The sequence below is a fragment of the Tamandua tetradactyla genome, chromosome 5 (assembly GCF_023851605.1).
Source record: "Tamandua tetradactyla isolate mTamTet1 chromosome 5, mTamTet1.pri, whole genome shotgun sequence".
NCBI classification, from domain to species: Eukaryota; Metazoa; Chordata; class Mammalia; order Pilosa; family Myrmecophagidae; genus Tamandua; species Tamandua tetradactyla.
The window spans coordinates 118456427-118478451 of NC_135331.1; positions in this window are offsets into that span (position 1 = coordinate 118456427).

The window sequence follows — 22025 nt, forward strand, 5'->3', positions numbered from 1 at the left end:
TTTCTATTGTCTTGTTATTGCTAGTTTTCCTTTATTGTTACTGTAAAAATCAACATGTAGTAGAAATGATGAGCTAGGCCTCTTCCCAGTGAAATGACTTCCAAGTGTCTCTGAATTTCCTTACTTCGTAGAAAGAATACCTTCTATGATGCTGGGGAATGTTTTATGAACTTCTGTAGGTTTGCACTACAAGAGGACTACCATTAATGTTAAATGCTGCCTACGAGACTTAATTTTCTAATGTCAGGACCACACCATGTTTTTTTTTTTAGTATCTCATTATAAACTTCCCTGTTGTAAAGATACCTTTTTGTTTTTACACTTTGTAGGTCAATGAGATGGAAGAAGGAAGTTTAGTTCACCCTCACTCCATGTGGTTTACATTAATTAATAAAGCCTTTAATTAAAGCAGTGCTTTGGAATTCATTGTGGCATCAGTAGAAACAGACATTTATTAATATAAAATGCTGTTGTGTGCACTGATCAGTCCTTCCTAGAAATTGCTTGACTTCAGAGAAAATTCACTTTTAAAATAACTAGTGAGATAAAGCTCTGGTACAACTGTTGAAACTTTTCATCATCTTACATTGTGACAAAATATGTCAGGCCATGTTCAAGAAATTAGATTTACTTAAGGGTATGTTCATGGTGGTTTCCATTTTGTCTGATTGCATAGCAGAAAATATGTATACACTAAATAAGTTTTACCAAGATCTAACTTTTAAAAAAGAAAAGTTAAGTTTTTAGCTTTCTCAAATTTCATCATGCTACCCATGACCATTTATTATATATTTACATCTATTTTTATTGCCATTTTTTTTATTTTGCTAATAAGTTTCAGAAAGGAAAAGCTTTTATTTTAATAAGGTACAATTCTATAGGTTTTTAAATATAAAACAAGATCAAAGCAACACAAAATACATTTTAAAATTATTTGGAATTCCCTACTGAAGTGAGGGGTCTCTTTCAGTGAAAGAGGAAGTATCATCACAAAAATTAAAAACACCACCTTCCTTAAATTTTCTCTAAAGTGGAATAAAAATCAAATGATTGAAACGTTAAGTTTAAATCCAGGCAATGCCCTGGTATTTCTCTGCACTATTGGAGCCAAGACCTAATGTCAGATTATATGAGTTTAAACAAAAATATAAGAAAAGTCCATGCTTTAACAGTAATGGTATTCTGAGGACAAAAACAACACTTAATGTTGTAATTGAAATGAAAATATTTACAATCTTGAATACATCTGGCTCATCCTGCTTTTTGTTTAGTTAAATGGAGTTGTACTGAAATACGAATATCAAAATAAATGCCCGAAGAGCAGAGTGTATGAGAGTATCTATGAATTTAAACACCCATAAAATTAACTTTTTGTCTTTTCTTCAGTTTGAGCATCAATAATAGCCAAAGTTCACAACCAAAATATCAGATAACATTTCTGGAATTTAAGCTAGTTTCTACCCCAAGAAGCTTTACACTTTATCCTTAGCTGAGAACACTATTATTCCATAGTTTTATTTATCTGATTCCTACTCATCATTCAGAACTCAGTTCCAACATTGTTTTTAAAAAGTCTTTGCTGACCACCTATATAAAACAGCTTCACTCCCACTCTACATCACTCTTTTCCTCAATCAACCCCTGGTTTTATTTTATATCATTGCACTTATCATTGCCTGAAATTATCTAGGCATTTGTTTACTTAGGAATCGTCTGTCCTACACACTCCCAGTGGATATGAGCACCATCCAGAACCTTGTCTTTCTTGTTCATCTGCATCTCCAGCGTGCAGAGAAGTAGCCAGGACATAGCAGAGAAATAAAAATACTTATAGAAAGCAATAAATAATGTTATATACTAAGAATTCTAATGAAATCATATCCTCTCCTCAAATTATTGAAGTCAAAAGGAGATTTCTCATTAATTATGCAATCAAATATAAAACTTCATTGATTATAGAGGAAACATTCTTCAAATATTTTGAGAGCCATTTAAGGACCAGATCATTGATTCTTATACAAAATATATTGTCCATATCTTATCTTTCATGACGAATGGCTATCATGTCATTATTTGTACCTCAGAGTCTTGACAAGATGTTTATTTTCATTTTCTTTTAAAATATTTGCCATGAAACTTTTGACTTCTTATCCATAGAAAAAGTAGTATCTTTCTCTCTGATGTTGGGAAATTTTTTTTTGAAACTTCCTAAGCTTTTGAGAGCCCTTCTATTTTCTCATTCTTTAGTTCCTTAACTAAGGAACATGCAAGAGTAAATCAGTCTCTATTTCTAAGTACCGTGTTTGAAGCATAAATGAGACATTTAATTGCATGGTAGCATTTTTTCAGAATGTTTGCAATGCCATTTTTCACATTACTAGGGAAACTAGGGAAACTCACTATTTCACAAAATTAGGAATTAATTTGAATTTCATTTTTTCCATGTTTCTTAAAAGAGCTACACATATATTAAATAATTAGCCTTTTGAATACTATAATTATAGAAAGTTGCTGCTTTTAAAACATCTCACAGAATATTGGGGAAATTCAGGCTTCTATTGCTTATTCTGCTCAAAGACTATTAAGATATTTTTTCAACTTCTTGTTAAGAAATACCTCAGGTTCTTTTTTAAAAAGGACTCTCATTTTAGCAGAGTGATACATTGGAAACAATCTTTCCTATGTTGAAATACTAAATACCAGAGTGATTATTGAACGATGGAGTGTTTCCATTACTTTTTGTCTTACAGACGGTTTTTGAATCATCAATTTTTTAGTGCCAACAGTATTGCAATATTCTAAAGTGCAGCCCCTTTCCCAATGAAACTCATAAATCTCATGGCCACTGTGGCTGGAAAGCAAGGGGTTTTTATAATTGCATATATTTCTGGTTGAAAGGCAAGTATCTTTCATAGGAGTTGTTTTCATTGCTGTGATTATATAACAGGAGACACTTAAGGAACAATAGCATGTCACAGAGAAATGGATTCTGAGTAAGTGGTACTGCAAAGCTTGATGTGGTGGTTTGGAGCTATGCACCCCAGACAAACATGTTCTTAAACTCACCCATTCCTATGGGTGTGGACCCATTGCAAGGGGGACTTTTTGATGAGGTTACTGCAATTAAGGTGTGGACCAACTCAATCAGGATGGGTCTTAATCCTATTCCTGGAGTCCTTTATAAGCAGAATGGAATTCAGACAGGTAGAGAGAAAGCCTCAGAGACAGCAGCCAGAAGTTCAAGGTCAACAGACTCCAGAAGAGTAGGAAGAGGTCAGGAGAGGCCACCCTGTGCATTGTCATGTGACAGAGGAACCTAGGACCAAAGAATGCCAGCATCCGGTCAGTATTTGGGAAGAAAGCATTGCCTTGTTGATGTCTTGATAAGGACTTCTAGCTTCAAGACCATGAGCCAAGAAATTCACATTGTTTAAGAAAACCCATTACATGATATTTGTTTAGCAACCAGGAAACTAAAACACTTGGTTGCTAGCTTGCCATGTGAACTTGGAAACATCAGTTTCTGCCAGTAGAGATTCACATATGTAAAGTGTTGTTAATAATTTGTTTCAACTTGTATAATGAAATTAAATACATCAATTCATTATGATGTTCTTCAAAAAGCATGAGAAAAAAGTTCTCTATAGGGGAGCACCACACATTTCTAGAAATTCTCTTCCTAAACTGGTCTGATGCTTCCCGACACTAGTTAGGACAATTTTATCTAGTTTTCCAGGAAATTCTTTTTCAGAAGATACAGTAAATATGAGGGTGGCATCTTAATTTGGGGGCTCAAAATTAGCTCTCCTGAATTGATAATACTCTGAGCATTCAAGATGAAAAGCAGAAGTTTGATGTATACTGAATCATTTAACCCCAAACAAAAGCTTCTACAAATGAAGATCAATGGCCTTGAAAGTATCCTGGGGAAATGGTTTTAGGAAGATCTATCTAGAAATGGTTAATTACAACTAATAATATCTGTAGCCTACTAGGTACTGATTTCCAAGTGCAGGAGAGAAGAGCAATGTGCCATTTTCAGCACAGGTAAATGTTCACAACCATTTTTGTTGAACCTAAAAATATTCAGATAGGTAGATGATATTCAGTAAGTTCTTGAAGAAATTTGTGAAAGCAGACTAGAAGTGAAAAATTTACTAGGTAATGCTTTCAGGACAAATAAGATATTATAAAATTAACTCACAAATCATTTTCCGTTTCCATCCTCTTAATGCAGGTTTGAAAGAAAGATATGTATTTAATAACTGTATTTAATTGAAGTAAAGAACATTTAAGAACTACTTGATAAATAGACTAAAATCTTTTGAATAATATATTTTCTCAAAGCTCCTAATTTTGTTAAAAATCTTTACCATGCTAGCAATTATTTGAGACATATTATTTAAGAAAAATATTTATGAATTGAGTTAAATTAGGTAAGTGCATTACAAAATCAATAAATTCACTTGGAGCATTTCTCTAATTATTTTATTTCAGATTTATTTCCATCATTAACATAATTTTATTTACTACATAGATATTAGTGGTAGGGTTTGAATGAATTAACTCTCTCATTCCTTTCAGGAAGCTATAGCATAATAGCCATTTGTGGGAAAAAAAATAGTGAAGTATTTTAAGAACCTCAAAATATAAATCTATTAGATACATTTTTACAATGATTTAAGTGTTTGCAATTGAAAACATATACTGGAAAGGTCAGTACAGCAGGCTGCTATAAACATTCTAATTTTCATTTATGGAAACATGTAAATTGTTCAGGAATAAATAGATAAATACTCACACAGCAGAAAAAAAATAGCTTGAAATTGCCAAAAACAAAAAAAATGCTAAAACAGCATGGAAAACCTATATTTTATATTTATTCAATATTGTCATTTGTGTCATTTGTTTTATTAATAGTAAGTAGTACGTTGATAGAATTCATCCTAGATAATATTTTGTCAACTGCTGATTTTCTCTTTTAAACTATTTCCAAATTACTAATACATTAAATCATTGAAATACAGCCATTAAATTAAACACATGACATTTTAAAACTGAATCCTTGATTGTTTGGGTAAGTTCCTTTGTCTACGTTATCAGATTTTAAGAATGATTTTAAGAATCCCTAGCTTAAATTCACCTTGCTATTTTTATGCTGTGGAAGTATAAATAACTTTATTATACTTTTTCTTAAATTCAAAGTAAGCAACACCATGTTTTTTTTTTTCTTACTAAAACTCTAAGGTTAATTTTTTTACTGCATTACTATACGTAAAGCTTTTCTAGTTTGCTTTTATCATGTACATATATGCTTACACTTATACCATTAAGATGTTGATCTTCCTTGTCATTTTTCACATTCATTATGTTGTATAATGTTGAAAATTTAAAAAGAATTTTGAATTTTATCCTTCTTTAAACCAAAAAAAAAGTAAAAATAAAAAGGACATTCCTTGTATTTTATGTTCTCTGAATTTTAAGATGAACAAACAAAATGATAAATTATTGTTTTTCTATTCTCCACAAAGAGAACAATTTCAAGTTTTAATATACATAAGCATTCAAACTACATACTTAGAACTAGCCATGTACAATGTGGCATATTGTGTTAGATTTTGGCATCAATAGATATAAAATGGTAACTGGGATTATTTTCAATATTTAACATAACTCTTTCGCCAATGAAAATAATATATTGGTAAGGATGTTGAAAATTTAAAATTACTGATATTATGATGCTGTCATTTGTTACTTAACTTTTATGACTTTGCATACTGAAGTGAAAGATAAGATGAATTGAATGCTTAATTCACTCCACTCAGTGCCCCAAACCTATAAATGTGATTTGTTCCTGGTCTTCTTTGTCATGGTAAATGGAACTACCTGGATGATTAAATTAAACAATTGAGGGATCTTTGATTCATCATTTCCTTCTTCAGTGAATCCAATTAATCATTAAACCATGTTGACTGGACTTCCAAAATTTATCTTGAATGTCTCTCTCTCCACTATAAGCTTCATGTCCTATCTAGGATAAGCTCTTGTGGAGAGCTGAAATAGCCGCTGTATAGATCTTCCTATTTCTACACTTCTGTCCTACAAGCCCTTCTTCAAAGAACAAACAGAACAGTCTTTTAAAAGTTTAGATCAAATAACCCCCTTGCTTAAAAGTCTCTGCGTATATCTAGAATCAAATCAGAATCATTATCATGGCTGACGAAATTCAACAAATCCAGTCTTTGCATATCTATTTAAAATTGTCTTCAAACCTCTCTCTTCCTCTTCTCTCCATTTTATAGCCATTTGGCTTTCTCTTCGTTTCTTAACATTTCCAAGCTTGTTTACTTCTTAGTATCTTTACACTCATCCTTTTCACCTGGAATTCTCTTATCCAGACTTCTCAACATTTAATTTCCATTCCAATTTAAACTCTTTGAAGAAGCTCTCTGTGTCTTATCGCCCTATGTTAGCCATGGTCTTACTATCCACATTCTCACCACAGGCATTATTTCCTTCACTGAAGTTATGTTTTGTATATTTTTGCTTCCATTTTTTCCTCTGCACAGAGTGTAATCTCCATGAGTGAAGGGACCGTCTCTGTGTAGTTCATTGCTTAGAAAGGTGCTTGGCATCTAGTAGTTACTCAATAAACACTGGCTGATTGATTCAATAAAGCTAATGTTGAATAAATGAAAGCCCTCAGGAAGTATTAAAAATGTATTCACACTGATGTATAAACAACTGATTTGTTTAAAGAAACATTTTAACCTGTTATTAAATTCTTAAAATTAAGAAACTAAGCTTATTAAAAATAGTTACTATTAGGAGGAATTTGATGCAATAGTGTCAGGATTCAAGGAAAATATCATAGGTTATGCTGAGTATGTTAAATAATATTCTAAGTCATTCCTTGTAAATTTATCTACAGAAATATTCAAGGAAATTGCATTTGCACTTGTCATCATTTCCTATTTTCCAATTTGCTTCACTTTTAATTCATTAAATTGCAATAGGACATAGCACATCAAGAAAAGCAGCCTACAGTGTCAATACAAACATCAATTTAGGAATATTTGCATCTCCATGCTTTGTAAACATACCTTTAATATACACTATTAAGCATGGGAGTTATAAACAGTTAACTGAATTATAGAGTTAACTTCTATAATTTCACTGCTGAATTCTCAGGGCACAAAGCTATGAGTCATATTTTACTATACATTTTAATACAAACTCTTTTCACAGTTAGGAAGTTCCACTTGAAAACTGAAAAGACAGGTTGTGAATTAAAAGTTATAAAATGCATTGTTCTATGAACTCCAAATTGAATTAATATAAGCAATATGAATTAGGCTAGTGAAAAAGGATGGTATATTTTCTAGATTTATGAAAAAGCACACCAGCATAATTTTTCAGAATTAGAAATATATGCTGTAATTTCTTTGAACTGTAATAACTACTTTCAAGCAAAATATTTTTATGCAAATGAGTAAAACCTGAGGCACATAAAATATTTTGGTGTTGGGGATTCTAGGAAGTCAGGCAAAGAGGGATGCCATCACAGAGATAGGTAGGCAGGTTTTTTTTACCGTTTTACTCACCGTGCTAATGTCACCTATACATACTTTTAAACAAGACCTTGTCGTTTGCATCTTTCAAAGAATCTGCAAAGTGGCATAGATTTAAGGATTATCTGGTCCATCCAGTCTTCTCATTTTACATATGAGCTATTGAGTCTGAAATATGTTAAGTGACAAACATATAGAACTTGGATTTAAAATCAAACTACCTAGACAAAATTTCAAGGCTGGCACTTACTGGCTTTGTAGAAATTACTTAACCTTCCTAAACTTGTTTCCTCATCTGTAAAAGGGATAATGATCTACCTCACAAGTGATTTTGTAAATAAATTAAATAATACACACAAAAGCATAGCACGTTGGCGTAGTATCTATTTACCTAATGACAGCTATTTTGTCTCAGTGGCAGAGTCCAGGATATAACCCAGTTCACCTGATTCCTTGTGCCCTGTTTCTTTTAACATTATAGCAGTGCCTTCTTGCTCATTTACTTATTAAATCTTCATATGTTACTTTGTTGGCAGGCTCAAGTTTCCTTCAGCCCTCTTTTCTTTTAATTCTCTACATTTATAAGATATAACTAAACTAAGCTTTATCTAGAAAAAAATTGACACTAAATAATGACATTAGCACCAAAATAACAACTAAAAATCATGGAAAGAATTAAACAAAATATATATATATATATTTTTCCATTTTCTTTCACTTGGATTTTATTCTTGCTTTGTATTTTATTATTGCAGATTTAATTTTGCCAAAAAAAATCTCTGAATATAGTGATTCAGTGATTATTCAGTGATTATCCTATTTTATCCCATACTAGTTTGTAAAGCAATGTTAATAATTTTTCTGGGACTCAGTTTAATAAATTAATTGACATATTGGTGTACTATTATATAAACTCTAATCTTTGTTATATCAGACCTTGAGATAATCATTTGTTTTTGGCTCAAAGGAAGTGTGGCACACTTAAGATTTAGGTTTCCAACCTAATGGAAAATTAGGTTAAAATTGCAATATTAAAAAAAATAAGGAACATAGACCACACAATGGCCTTGACTGATTAGATGCAGTGGAGTCAGGGGTTAGGTTTACTTTCCAGAGAAGTGAGGCAAGAAAGCAGTCAATGCATAATAGTTTCTTTGAAGCCAGGCTTTTTTCTAATTTTCATTCTGCATCAAAAGATTATCTAACCATTTGATTTCTCAGATTTTTCCATCACTTTACATATAAAGGCTTAAAGAGCAGAGCCAACCCTATAATTTCTTACACACCCACACCAGTTGTTTAATTCATGTGATTACATCATAAAATTCAATATTATTGATAAAGAAGCACTGACTCAGCACCTCCCCAGAACAGAACCTGTTCTAGGCACTGGAGTAGGATTGTTAGAGAATGTCACAACTATGGCTATTTAAATAATATATTGAGATTATTTTCTACTTCCTGAAAGAGAAAGGATTTGAGCTGTAACTCAGAATTCTATGTTTACATCACATAAAAATAAAATCAGTTTTCCTCATAGAAATAAAAGACAAAACACTGCTGAGGAATACTAAATATGTAAAAACACCAAGAGATATAGTGTGTTCATGGGTTAAAAGTCTCAAAATTATTAAGATATCAATTTTCCCCAAGTTGATCTCTAGATTCAGTGCAATCCCGCTAGTGGTAGGCTTTTTAGTAGAAACTGACAAACTTACTCTAAATTTCATTTTGAGAATACTCAAAATGACTTTAAACAAGAAAACAATGTAGGAAAACAAACAGTATCTGGTTTGAACATTTATTATAAAAATAGTTAAAATGACATTGTGGCATGGCATAAAGATAGGCAAATAGATCAATGGAACACAATACATCGGCAACTGATTTCCTACAAAGCAAAGATGTAAAGCCATCAACAAATGGTGCTGGAATAATTGTCTATCCATATGCAAAAATATGGATACCACATACCATATATAAAAAAAATTCCTCAAAATGGATCACAAACCTAAATGTAAAAGCCCTAAAGCTAAAAAGCTTCTAAAATAAAACATATAAGAAAATAATTATGAACATTTAGTTAGGTAAAGATTTATGAGCACAATCTCTAACAATGTACAATACATAAAAATTGGATTTCATTAAACTTAAAGACTCAGCTCTTTGAAAATTGTTAAGAGAATTAAAAGACAAAAATCAGAATAATATTTACACATCATATACACACACACATACTTAAAATCTAATAAAGAATTAAACAAATGCTTAAAAATAAGCAAGGACTTATGTAGTTCAAAGAAGATAAATGGATAGACAAAAGGCCATGAGCAAAATGCTCAATATCATTAGTTATTAGGAAAATGTGAGTTAGAACCACAGTGTGATATTACACACCCAATAGAATATCTAAATTTCAATAGACTGACCACATTAAATGTTGACCAGTATGTGGAAAGACTGGAAAACTCATGTACTTTCTGGTAGGAATGTAAAATGGTGCAAACCTATTGTGAAACAGTTTGAAAATTTAAACAGATTTTCCTACCATATAATTCAGGCATAGTACTCCTAGATGTTCATGCAAGAGACATGGAACATACTTCTGTACAAAAACATATAATAGCCCCAAACTGTAAACCAAACAAATAGCCATTAATAGGTAGATGGGTGAACAAATTATAGGCTTTCTATAGAGTAGAAAACTATTTAGCAACAAAATAAGTGAATTATTGCATGCTTGTGTGGTGGATTCAGCTGTGTACTCCAATTGGTCTACATTATGATGGGTATGGACCCACTGCAAATAAGATCTTTTTAAGATGTTACTTCATACTTTAAGTCTGGCCCAACTGAATTAGGTGGATTTAATCTGAATTACCTGAGTCCATTACAAACAGAGTAAAAGTCAGGTGGAGAGAGAAGCCATGGGGAGCAGTAAAAAGTTCAAAATCAGTGGAAGCCAATGAAACCAAAGACACCACCATGTACATTGCTATATGACAGCAAAGTCAAGGACCAGGGACCACTGGTAGACAGCCTCAAAGTGCCATCGTCTGTGGAGACATAGCATTGCCTTACTGATGTTTCAATTTTGAACATCTAGTCACATAACCGTGAGCCAATAAATCTCTATTGTAAAAAGCCAACCCATTGTATGTTATTGCTTTAGCTCCTGGGAAACTAAAACAACACACCAACATAGATGAGGCTCAAAATAATTATACTGAGTGAAGGAAGAAAGACAAAAGAACACATGCAGGATAATTATATGTATATGGAATTCTAGAAATTCGAGGTATCTTATAGTGAAAAGAAGCAGGTGTGTGTGTGTGCCTGGGTATGCCAGGGTAGGGTGGGGGTGGGGAGGAGGGGAGAGAAAACTAGAAGGGAGAGATTCCAAAGGGAAATGTTTAGGGGTGATCAAATATGATCGATTTATTAGTATGGTGATGGTTTCACAGATCTATACATATATCAAAAGTTCTCAAATTGTATATGTTAAATACGTGCACTTAATTGAATATGAACTATACTTCAAAAAAGCTGTTAAAATCAAATTAAAAACGGATCAAGAAGAAGCATGAAATAAAATTTCAGAAGGATAAAATTTAGGATATAATAATAGATATATAATCTAATATAATAAGATAAAATTTAAAATATGACTGATACAAAAATTGAATGATAATTTTTGTGGTGTTTTAACTGGGATGAGAATCTAGAACTCCTTACTCTTTATATACTTCAGAATTTTTTCCACCCCGACTCCACCATATTACTACTTAAAACAACACCTCCAATGAAAAACACTTGCTACTTTGAGTTTCAGTCATTTCACAGTTAGAAATATCATCTTCCAGTGAGCAAGAATTCATTTTATTTTGACTCCTACCAATTGTCATGGTTCCACCCTTCTAGACCCTAGAACAAATGACTTCCTTTCTCATGAGATACACCTGAAAATAACTGAATGATGCTATAATATACCTCTGAAGCTACTGCTTCTGTGATAAAAATATGCCTAGATTAGTCTGTCATTTCTGATTCTGATTACAGTCTGTGGTAGTTAGAGTCAGTTGTCAACTTGGCCAGGTGAAGGCACCTAGTTCTGTTGCAGTGGACATGAGCCAATGGTATGTGAATCTCATCTGTTGCTGATTACATCTGCAGTCAGCTAGGAGGCATGTCTGCTGCAATGAATGACATTTGACTTAATTGGCTGGTGCTTAAATGAGAGAGTCCAACATAGCACAGCCCAAGCAGCTCTGCATATCTCATCGCAGCACTCGCAGCTCAGCCCAGGCCTTTGGAGATGCAGAAAGAAATCACCCCGGGGAAAGTTGTTGGAACACAGAGGCCTGGAGAGAAGGCCAGCAGAGACCATCCTGTGCCTTCCCACGTAAGCAAGAACCTCAGTTGAATGTTAGTTGCCTTTCCTCTGAAGAACTAACAAAATCAATCCCCTTTTATTAAAAGCCAATATGTCTCTGGTGTGTTGCATTCCAGTGACTAGCAAACTAGAACACAGTCTATTCACCTAATTTAGGAGTCCCTTGAGTTTATTAGTGTCACTCACAAACTATGGAGCCCAAAACTGAAATAATCTGGATTTAATATGGTCAATACAGAGAGATTATAATCTCCTTTTTTTGGAAACATACACTAGCCTTGGATTGGTTTACCATTTTTATTTTGCAAGAGTGTCATGCTATCAATTCCTATTGAACATGAAACAAAATAAAATTTCATGTTTTTCTTTTTCAGTTGTACTGCTATAAATCTTATTTTTCTACTTTTTAATTTATATAAAACCAACTGTTTGAACATCAGTAGAATTTACACTTGTTCTTGTTAAATTTCATCTTACCTTATGTTTCTTGCTTCTACCTATTAAGATAATTTTGAATCCAATTTTTCCATCTACTATACTTATAGTTTCTCTTAGATTTGGGTAATTTAAAACTCTCACATAACATTTTATTTTATGAGTTCTCCTTCAGCCTTATGTTCTCCTCTAGCTACCAATTTACCTTTCACCTTCATTTCACAATTACAATGGACCTATACTATTTACTGCCCAAAGTACCTTTCTTTGAGAAATCTTTCTTTTCTTCTATGGGACTGGGAATTTTAGCAAATCACTCCTTATCCATCAGAGATATGACCTAGACTGAGCAATTCGAACTCTATTTCCAAGGCTGCAGTCAATAGTTCAGGAATGGACACAAGACTTGGGTTGTGTCCAAATCAAGGCATCATCAAAGCAATGCCTCCTTCTCAGAGACCAGCTGCTGGTGATCCTCAGCTCCTCTGTCACGTGGCTAGGCGTGTGGAGGCATCTACTGACTTCTCCTTTTCTTCCAAGTTTTGATGATTTCAACTTCTTTATTCTGTAGCTTTCTTACTTTATGAATTCCATTCTCTTAAAAGACTCCAATAATAGAATAAAGGCCCATTATGAGTGGGGTATGTCACCCTTCAACTGAAGTATCCTCATCAATAGGCCCTACTTACAATGGGTTCATACCCACAGGAATTTATTAAATATAAGAACATATTCTTTTTCTAGATGCATGCAGCTTCAAATCAGCACACCTTGCTGCTGAGGTCAAGGCACTGAGCACATGTGACCATCCTACTGAGAGCAAAGATGGAAACATGTTGGGATTATGACAGCATAAAACCAATTCATAGCCATAAGTAGGTGGAGGGAGAAAGAGAACTGTGACAATGTGTGTTAACCTTTGCATACAATGGTAACTGTAGCCACAATCATGTCTTCATATCCTTGCTATGTTAGCTAATTAATCCTGCTTTTATTTTAACTTTTTAAAGTTGGGTTTTGTATAACTTTAATTTTTGCTTTTACTAAGAATGAGTAGTAAATGAATACATTTTTGTTAGAGGAAAATTACAAAATATGGAAAAGTAAACATTTGTTTATCTAAAGATATATATGGTATCTATTACGTAGCTATATACATATATGTATTACATTACCTGTAATACCACTAGTTCTTATATGAACAATTAGTTTTCATATATTAATTCTACTCTATGGAGAGTTAAATGGATGTTTAATTTGGCAGACTCTGTCAGTAGCGTAGTTCTGCTGTTTGAGAACCTAATATTCCAGGTATGCTTTGAATAACTGAATATATATTGTTGGAATTTTTTTATTTAACTAAACATTATTTCCTTCTTTCCTTTCTTCCTTTCTCTCTATCTTCCTCCATTCCTCCATTTCCTTCTTTCCTTTCTTTCTTCCATAAGATGTCTATAATTTGCCAGGGAAAGCACTCAGCACAGACAACGATCCCTTCTTTCAGGCAATAATCTAAAAGGAGAAACGTACAACTATGCAAATAATCAAACAAGAGAGGCAACAAGGGATTGCTGTGACAGAAATATGTATGAAGTACAATGAAGACAAAGAGGAAGGAGATGCTAATTCTGCTAAAGGGATTCGGAAAGACAAATGAAGAAAAAAATGCCAACAACAATTACTTTTTTAAAAGATATTCATGAATTATGCATTAATAACCTACTCTATGATTAAGTTTGAGAGCAGTGTCAATTTTATGATTTTGGTTTTTAGAATCTTACCTTTTCGATTTGGTTGAAACTCAGAAATTATTTCCAGCCTCAAGTTTGTGGGCACATTTCCTATTATCTATATTTTCTCAGATTAATGGTAGTTACGTCAACACATCAACTACTTAATTGTCACATATTTACATATTAATTGAATCATACTTTTAAACAACTCTTTATGCCAAGCACTATGCTAGGTAATCTGGGAGATCCACAGAAATAATTTAGTGTAGGGTTGGCAGATTGCCATCTGTGGTCCCTATCTGGCCTTTGTATGGTTCACGGGCTATAAATGATATTTACATTTTTAAAGGTTTGTGCAAAGATTTCCCCAGTTTGGACATCAGCCTCCACAGGGCATATATACAAAGCTTTTACATAAAGAGAAAGGATATTGTGCAGTAAGAGAGAGCACAGGAGATCACTGGAGGTCTGATAGATATACCATGTGCAGTGACCAAGTCTCTTTCTGGCTTGAACCACCAAGACTTGTGTGAGAGGAATCTTGATTTTGGAAGAAGCGAGAGCAAAAGCACCAGGCAGGGGTTTAAATGCCCTTCTGGGTCCATAATCAAACCAGACCTGACAAACCAGTTAGTCAGCTACAAATCATAAGAAAAGAGACGGACCCAGGGGATTGCCAGGGGACTTAAATGTACATTACGAAGTCCACTGGCTTTATCTTGGCCAAACAGGCAAAAACCAAACCTCCAGGTATCCCCAAAGATATAAAATGTGGTTTTACAGTCCAGCAACAAATCAACTTTATCTTTCACAGTTTGTTTAATCAAGAACAAAAACAAAGAATATGAGATAGAAATCATGTGTGGCCCACAAAGCCTAAAATATTTACTATCTGGCCCTTTACCAAAAATGTTTCTAGACTAATAATTTAGCAGGTGGGATAAAAGAGGATATTTAAATAACAATCAAATGTAGCAGAAGGAGGTGACATTTGAGTTTGGATCTGTATGGTCAATAGGCTTTTGCCATGTATAAATGGGAATAAATTATTCAGTATGATCAAGGTTTGTAGATGGGGTAAGGGGCACCACACACTCTATTTGGGTTCTTTAGCTTGATTAAGTATATATACGTGTTGATGTGGTATTAGTGGAAAATAAGAATATGAAAGTATAACTGCAGTCCCATAGACTATTAAAAATCATTTAAGACTTCAGTGCATCAAAATTACTAGCAAAGACATAGGGCAGCCCTGGTTGCAAAAACTGAGGAACTGGGAAGCAGAGAACTGGAGCCTAATGTGGAAGCTTGGAGCCCACAGGAGTACATGGATGGGGAGACAGGGACTAGAAAATAAGCCAGGCCACGTTCCTTGAAAACGCTACCCTCACCAGCACAGCCCTGTGACCCACAACACACCCCAGACCCCATGCACCTGCACCCTGTCACCGCCCCCACTCCTGGCACTCCTTCCCCACCAACCCCCAGTGCAGATACCACCCCATACCCCCACCCCAAAATGCAGTCCAACCTAATTCTCCTGCACCCCTCCTAAGCCCTACCTCCCCTTTCCTGCTCCCTGCAGGCTGTTGCCAGTGCATAAAGGCTGTGGGCGCTTACCTCCATACCCAGGCTATACCAACACTCAGCCCATAGCCGCACAGTGACTATGGTATTGTCTCCTTTAGAAAATGCTTATAAGAAAACAGGGGCCTAGATTGTAAGCTTTTAGAGTGGACACATTTAGTCCAGGGTAGTAATTATTATTTCTGGATTTTGAGAAGCTATTATATATATATATATATATATATATATATATATATATATATATATATATAACCTGATATTTAGAGATAAAAATTAAGCTGATTATTTGAAGCTTATTTGAACAATCAAAACACAGGGAACCCAGAATAAGAAAGAGGTCCTTTATTCTTGTATAGCTTAATATAATGCCTGGATACACCCTAGAATATATTAAGCAGATAATCAAAAAGTATTGACAAAGTCCTTGAGGGATGGGAGAAAAAATATGAAACAATTAAACTTTACTATCAGGGAATCCCCTGATACTGTGTCAAACTTTAGGGACACCCAAATCAATAGGCCATACCTTTGATCTTGAGGCTTACTCTTGTGAAGCTTATGTAGGTAGCCAAGAAGCTTAGCCTACCTATAAGTATGCCTAAGAGTTACTTCAGGAGGACCCCTTTTGTTGCTCAGATGTGGCCTCACTCTCTCTAAGCCCAACTCTGCAAGTAAAGTATTTGCCCTCTCCCCTATGTGGGACATGACATCCAGGGTGAAAATCTCCTTGGCAGCATGGGAGATGACTCCAAGGAATAAGTCTAGCCTTGGCACCATGAGATCAACAATTCCATCCTGACCAAAGGTGTAAAAGAAGTGTAACAAATAAAGTATCAGTGACAGAATGAGTTCAAATAGAGTTGAGAGGCTACTCTGGAGGTTGCTCTTACACAAGCTTCAGGTAGAACTTCCTACCTATCATAACTTGCCAAACCCCAACCAGGACCATTCCAGCCAATCCTAAAGAACATGTAGGGCAATATATAAGATTTCACAATGGTTCCATGCACTAGAGTAACTTTCCAGAAACCTACAACCTCCAAATGGGTCCTTGGACCAGGTAAGTCCTGAAACCTAGAGTGCCCAGCCTCTCCAGAACATCAGATAGTTCCATCTCTCTACCTCATATTATTGATAGGCCCTTCCAATATGAAAAAGATAGAATGGCCCATAGCCCAAACACTCCTAAAGTGAGGGATAGAAAGTCAAAGGTGATGGTGGAGTTATACAGAGAAGATAGGATTTAACAAATAAATATGTTTGCTGAACCATTAAATTGATATCTTTTTTAGTTTCCATTTTCTTTAAGCATCTAGAAGTAAAAACCTAAAATTGTGGAATTGTAACCAATGCCAAACTCTGATATATGTTCTACAACTAATTGTGGTGCCATGTGTGCTGGTTTGAAAGGAAATATGCCCCCTAGAAAAGCCATGATTTAATCAAAATCCCATTTCACAAAGGTAGAATAATCCCTATTCAATACTGTATGTTTGAACTGTAATCAGATCATCTCCCTGGATGATGTGATTTAGTCAAGAGTGGTTGTTAAACTGGATTAGATGATGACATGTCTCCACCCATTTGGGTGGGTCTTGATTGGTTTAGTGGAGTCCTATAAAAGAGGAAACATTTTGGAGAAAGAAAGAGATTCAGAGAGAGCAGAGCAGAACGACATAATCACAAGAAGCAGAGTCCACCAGCCAGCGACCTTTGGAGATGAAGAAGGAAAATACCTCCCGGGGAGTTTAATGAAACAGGAAGCCAGGAGAAGAAGCTAGCAGATGATGCCATGTTCACCATGTGCCTTTCTAGTTGAGAAAGAAACTCTGACTGTGTTTGCCATGTACATTCTCACTTGAGAGAGAAACCCTGAACTTCATTGGCCTTCTTGAACCAGGGTTATCTTTCCCTGGATGCCTTAGATTGGACATTTCTACAGATTTGCTTTAATTGGGACATTTTCTCAGCCTTAGAACTGTAAACTAGCAACTTATTAAATTCCCCTTTTTAAAAGCCATTCTGTTTCTGGTATATTGCTTTCCAGCAGCTAGCAAACGAGAACACACCATGCTTTGAAATTTATTGCATTTTTGTATATATGTTATTTTTTAAAAAAAGAAAAAAAAAGTTTATTGTGACAAAAAAATATTTATGCCTTCTAACTTCTTATATTCTGGAGCAATTAAAAGGAGAACTCTGAGAGGATCATAGGGTAACCCATGACAAATTCTGGGATCTATCCTGTAACTACTTGTTGAAGAGTGCTTTGAAAACTTCTGTTTTTCTCTTTCTTTGCTTTGTATATATATTATGCAATTAAAAAGTGAAAAAAAAAGAACAGGTGATATACACATACAATGGAATATCATACAGCAGTAAGATGAAATGAGGTCCTAAAGAATATGACACCATGGATGAACCTGGAGGATATAATGCTGAGTGAAATAAGCCAGACAAAAGGACAGATATTGTATGCTTTCACTATTATGACTCTGGTAAAGACAGCAAACTCCAACTCATATGGCCCAGGAAGAAACTCTGTACTCATATATAACAATGAACTAGATGTTGCACCTCTGTAGTTAGAGTGCACAAATGATTTCACAAGGAATGCCTCCCATATGTTTCTCATTTTTAACATAGTTCACTCATAATAGAGATTCTATTAAAATATATATTATTTCCATAATACATTATTAATTTTATTTTGAACATTAAATTGTTTTGCTTTTTATTTCTACATTAAATCACTTCATAATACATTTTTATTTTTGCTTTAAACAGTCAATGACATTTTTATTTGTTTAGATTTTGCAGTGCAATTCTTAGGGAACATTCATTTTTCCTTCATCATGGTTGATTCTTATATAAAACATAAGATTTTCTATTTATTAACCACTTTCAAGTATACAAGTCAGTGGTACTGATTACGTCACAATGTTGATCTACCACCATGTCATAACAAAAAGTAAATAGTAGTTAAAAAATGTGTGCAATTTTCAATAATGTAACCAGTTCCTACTTTTCACTGGGCCCTTCCCATTCATCATAGCTGAAGCTTTCTCTCCCTCTATTCATCGTAAAGAATTTACTCCCATTCCGTGCACAGAGCACCTAACCTTGTGGCCTTAGACTAAGAAGTATCAAGTAACAAGTAACTTTTAACTTCTATGTCTTTGTCACACAATGAGATTAATTCTTTAATGACAGGAACCTTGAGCTATGCTTTTTTGTAGCTGTTCCCTCTTCCCCAGATACATTTTGAATATCTAATGGATTGATTTAGTTTGGCAATCAAGGTTGAGTGATAACTACAAGTTATACAAAGTGAAAGAATAAGGTAACTTATGTTTAAACAATAAGCAGGAAAATAGGAAAAAGTGAGAAAGAAAATTTCCAAAGGTTATATGTATCAAACTATTTGGATATATGCCTACTTTCTGAAAGGCAGAAGCAGAAGATTTTTCACCTCAGTTTCTTCCCAAATGTATCTTAATATGTTTCTTTTCATTTCCTTGAAGACTGCTCTGTATGATGTTGGGGGTGGGGGCGGGGGTGGTGTGAGCAGCAATGTTAAATGAAAATGATAGAAAACAAGGGAGAAATCAAGAAAACCATATTTTGTAAACTATGTACACAGTATTTAGTCACTTTCAAATGTTTGGTACTGTAATGGCTCTAATCTAAAAATAAAAAGATTTAATAAACAAAAAAAAATAATAGTAAAGAATAGTTATTGAGAAAAGCCATAAAATGACCAGAAAAGGAAGCTTCGTCTCTTCCTAATAAGTGAAGAGATAAGTTAAGAATTTAATAGAATAGCCTAGGCATGAATTTACGTAGGCTAGAATTAATACAAGGATAACAGAAAAGAGGGCAGTAAGTGGATATGAACTACAATACAGAGATAAAGTTGATAAGATGCATCAATATCCTATGGAGGTTAAGGTATAGAGATTCATCAAAGTTGATAAAAGGTAGCAGTCACAATTGACTGCAATCCACCTATAATCCATAGATGGATGTTCTAGTTTGCTAGCTGCTGGAATGCAATATACCAGAAACGGAATGGCTTTTTAAAAGGGGAATTTAATAAGTTGCTAGTTTACAGTTCTAAGGACGAGAAAATGTCCCAATTAAAACAAGTCTATGGAAATGTCCAATCAAAGGCATCCAGGGAAAGATACCTTGGTTCAAGAAGGCCGATGAAGTTCAGGGTTTCTCTGTCCAGTGAGAAGGCACATGGCGAACACAATCAGGGCTTCTCTCTCGGCTGAAAGGGCACATGGCGAACACGGCGTTGTCTGCTAGCTTTCTCTCCTGGCTTCCGGTTTCATGGAGCATCCTGGGAGGCGTTTTCCTTCTTCATCTCCAAAGGTCCCTGGCTGGTGGACTCCCTGCTTCATAGTATTGCTCTCTCTGAATCTCTCATTCTCCAAAATATTTCCTCTTTTATAGGACTCCAATAAACCAATCAAGACCCACCCAAATGGGTGGAGACATGTCATCCCCTAATCCAGTTTAGCAGTCATTCTTGACTAAATCACATCATCCAGGGAGATGATCCGATCACAGTTTCAAACATACATATTGAACAGAGACCATTCTACCTTTGTGAAATGGGATTTTGATTAAAACATGGATTTCCTAGGGGGCATACTTCCTTTCAAAACAGCACAGTAGATTATAGAACTACCTGAGTATAGGTACTTTCGGATGCCCCATTTCAGCTTTCAGTATACTCTGAAGAATTATTCTTTGTGATAGAGATGAGAGGCTAAAATAGTCGTAGCAGTGATAATAGCAGTGGTAGTTGTAATAGCAGAAGTAAAACTAAGATAGTCCTAGCAATGTGTGCTAGCATCAATTCATCCAGCTAATAGGAGCCAACTGGTAACTTTCTTGGAACTCTGCAAGCTGGTATTTAGATTCACCTGTAGAGCATACTTACTGAAGGCTTTTATTTCCTTCATTTCCTAACTTGAACTGTCTTCAAGGGCAATACGATAATTTTTAAAAAAAGAAGACTTTTGGAATCATCTTTAACTTTTAAAAATATAATCCTATAAGCATTTAGGACTTTGATATGACTGAAACTTTCAATATATTTTCATACCATTTGTTTGTTTGCAATGTCTTTGTTATTTGATCGTCAATTCAAATTCATGCTTTGATGCTCTTTTTTACAGTCTTAGTTCTTCATGGAGCTAATTGTTCAAGCGTTATTTTTTTGATATTTCCATTTCTCCTTATCACGGGTGTTATTCTAAATTATACAGTCAGAATTCATTTTTGTTTCTTTTCGTGTGTGTGGTTAACTTTGTATGACAATTGGGTCATAGTCCATTTTGCATCTTCCCAAAGGTCATGGCTTCCTTTTCTTGAGAAATTCAAACTTATTTCCTAAAGTCTTTGGTCCTTATGTGATTATAGCCCAATATTCCTTTCCTTTGCTATTGTAAATATTAACATAGCATTTTTGATCATTAAAATTATCAAGAAATTAATCATTCAAATTATTTCAAGACTTCATTGCAAATTTTACTTTTTGCCTATGTGTTTGTTTCATCTAGATACTACTTTATAGGTACTTAAATGTAAGGTACAGTCAATGATGAAAGAGGAAATCAACCTTGAATTTGAATAATGGATCTTTTACTAGGCTTAAATCCTTCAACATATTAACCTGAGCTTTATTATACGAAAAAATAATAGAGATGGCATTAGCTATTATATAAACTCTGCAGCAGCATTACTTCTAAATGAAAGGGTAGACACAGAGCTCTTGGTATAATACCTGACACATTCTAGGGACTCAAAATATTGGCATATATACTTACTCATAAGAAAATATTTTGTTTGCTTCAATTGAGACATTCTTTAAATTCAATAAAACATAATTTAATTAAGATGAAAATTCAGCTCGATTTTTCCTTCCCTCACAGTGGAGGAGAGAGATCTAATTTTAACAGATGATAATCATGACAGTGATTCATTATTATAACAAGATCCATGAAGTGCCTAAATTATATATGAGATGCTGTGCATATAAATTTGCTACACATTTCTATAAATTTGGAGTTATGAACTAATTCCCTCATTTTACAAATGGGCAAATTGGGACTCGGAAAAGTTAAGTGACTTGCCAAAAACATCTTGTTGGTAGGAGATCTAGGATTCAAATTTAGGTTTATATGATAAATCTGTTTCCGCTCTATTTTGCTAACTATTTCTGTCTATACCTGGAAGCCCAAATACTTTGAACTCAAGACTTAACATCTCATTTGGAAAATTCTTAAAAAG